This window comes from Schistocerca serialis, chromosome 9 (genome assembly GCF_023864345.2).
Source record: "Schistocerca serialis cubense isolate TAMUIC-IGC-003099 chromosome 9, iqSchSeri2.2, whole genome shotgun sequence".
Lineage (NCBI taxonomy): Eukaryota > Metazoa > Arthropoda > Insecta > Orthoptera > Acrididae > Schistocerca > Schistocerca serialis.
This window is the reverse complement of record NC_064646.1, coordinates 292,246,801-292,249,627: the sequence shown is the minus strand read 5'-3', so window position 1 is coordinate 292,249,627 and position 2,827 is coordinate 292,246,801. Positions and strand designations below refer to the sequence as shown.

General features: G+C 47.7%; 1 non-coding gene across 1 annotated transcript; it reads right to left on the bottom strand.

Annotated features, from left to right (window-relative positions):
• Nucleotides 1–2,462: 2,462 nt before the first annotated feature.
• On the bottom strand, nt 2,463–2,537 carry Trnap-cgg (transfer RNA proline (anticodon CGG)). Its single transcript has one exon. It is a non-coding gene; the product is annotated as a tRNA-Pro (tRNA).
• Nucleotides 2,538–2,827: the final 290 nt, after the last annotated feature.

The following is a 2,827-nucleotide window of genomic DNA, read 5'->3' as shown; positions in this document are numbered from 1 at the left end:
CCCGGCCGTGCCACTGCCGCCAGGCCCTCAGCCACGTGTGCCACGCAGGCAAGCAAATGCAGTGCTAAAATCATTCCCGAGTTGCTACTAGACATTCGTGTGAGAATTGCCCGTCACGCCAGCCTATTTGTTCTTCTGTAATAAAAAAGGACATGTTCAGAGTGTTTGCCAGAGAATGCTCAGATCGGAAACTCACAACCATTCCAGGCCCTTTGATTCGCGCTGAATTCGAACCAAGGATACTCAGGCTCGTGAAACTTCACCCATGAAAATTCATGTAGTTCATTCCACTCCGCCCAGTGCCACTCTCTCAAACAGTGATTGTGTTCGTCCCACAAATGGTGTGTGTCGACATCGCCGGAAATCCCGTCAAGTCGCAAGTGATTTTGTACCAGTGTCAGTTCACGATGCACGAGACAGTCTCTCTTGTTGTCAGCAGGACAATAAACTTTATGTAGACTTGGACATTAATGGCAAAGTGATACCATTCCAGCTCGATACCGGAGCTGCAGTTTCACTGATCAATCAAGACACTTACAAACTGCTGGGCACACCTCTGTTGCGTGCAGCAAATGTTAGGCTAACTAGCTATTCAGGTCAAGAGATCCCTGTGTTAGGACAGTGCAGCCTTCTTGCAACATACAAAGGACAAACAAAACTTGTGTCATTTTGTGTCCTTCGTTCTTCTTCTGCAGTGAACTTGTTTGGTTTCGATTTATTTCAGATGTTTAACTTGTCTATCGTAAATCAGGTCCTATCAGTGAACCAGACTGTGCCTTCAGACAGTGTTTCTCGTCTATGTGAAGAATTTGCAGACATTTTTGCACCGGGCCTTGGTTGCACTAAGAACTATAAAGCACACTTGGAACTGAAAGCAAATGCGCAACCGAAATTTTTCAGAGCGCGTAATGTTCCCCACGCATTGCGTGATGAGGTCGTAAAAAAATTACACGATTTGGAATCACAAGATGTAATTGAACGTGTGCAGGCTTCTCTCTGGGCATCACCCTTAGTAATTTTGCCAAAACCTTCGGGAAAATTGAGACTTTGTGTGGACTTCAAGGCAACAGTGAATCCACAACTAGTGATTGCAACTTTTCCTTTACCTCGCCCGGAAGATCTTTTTGACAAACTGCGCCCGGGTAAATATTTTTCGAAGTTGGACACAGCAGATGCGTACTTGCAAATACCGGTAGACGAAGAATCCCAGCGCGTTTTGGTGGTTAACACGCATCTTGGTTTGTATTGATTCAAACGACTGCCATTCGGGTGTGCATCCGCCCCTGCGTTGTTTCAGCAATATCTCCAAACTGTTTGTGCGTCGGTCCCTACTGCTGCGAACTATCTGGACGATATTGTGATCTCCGGAAGGACGGAACGCGAACGCGCCTTTCGCCAGTTGAAATCGGCGTTGCTTTCCAATACTTGCCTTATGCCATTCGATTCTCAGAAGCCCCTTTTGTTGATGGTGGATGCATCGGATTTCTGGATCGGTGCGGTGCTTGCGCACAAAGATGGATCGCACGATCGCCCTATTGCCTTTGCGTCCGAATTGCTCTCCTCTGCGCAAAGAAATTATTCACAGATCGAGAAAGAAGCATTGGCTCTCGTATTTGGTGTTACCAAGTTTCATGATTTCTTGTATGGTCGTCACTTTACCATCATCACAGACCACAAACCTTTGACATCGATTTTTCATCCGAACAAGCCTGTACCTCCACGTACAGCGCAGAAATTCATTCGCTGGTCTATTTTCCTCTCGCAGTACCGCTACGATATCTTGTATCGGTCCACTGCTCAGCACGGAAACGCCGATGCGTTGTCCCGTTTGCCTGTTGCTGAGGATAGGGCATTCGATTCCTCCGAACTTGCTTGCATGTTCAATGATGCGGCAACCGATGACGTGGTCGAATCGTTTCCGATTGACTTTCGTCGTGTAGCTACAGCCACAGCTGCTGACCCTGTTCTTACTACCGTTCTGCGTTTTGTTGCTACGCAATGGCCCTTGTCAAAGTCATGGATCGGGGATCCGTTGGTTCGCTGATTTTTTGCTCACAAGAAGAGACTTTTTGTTCGACGTGGTGTTTTGCTGTCGTAGTCCCACGTTCGTTACAGTCCTTTGTCTTAAAGCTTCTCCACCAAGGACATTGGGGTATAGTGAGAACAAAACAACTTGCTCGTCAGCACTGTACTTGGTTCGGAATCGATGCCGCGATTACGAATATGTGCTCTTCTTGCATGGTGTGTGCCGAACAACAATCAGCACCACCGCGGAAATTCTTTGCATGGCCAAAAGCCACTTCCCCTTGGCAACGCTTACACATCGATTTTGCTGGTCCATTCTGGAATGCTCGATGGTTGGTTGTGGTTGATTCATTCAGTAATTTTCCTTTTCAGAATGAGATTTTCACTCTGCAGCGGAGTGTGCGCTGATATGAAACTTCCTGGCAGATTAAAACTGTGTGCCCGACCGAGACTCGAACTCGGGACCTTTGCCTTCCGCGGGCAAGTGCTCTACCAACTGAGCTACCGAAGCACGACTCACGCCCGGTACTCACAGCTTTACTTCTGCCAATACCTCGTCTCCTACCTTCCAAACTTTACAGAAGCTCTCCTGCGAACCTTGCAGAACTAGCACTCCTGAAAGAGGGGATATTGCGGAGACATGGCTTAGCCACAGCCTGGGGGATGTTTCCAGAATGAGAAGGCAAAGGTCCCGAGTTCGAGTCTCGGTCGGGCACACAGTTTTAATCTGCCAGGAAGTTTCAATTTTCCTTTTGTTGTCCGGATGTCTTCCACGACGTCATCTGCCATCATCCAAGCGTTA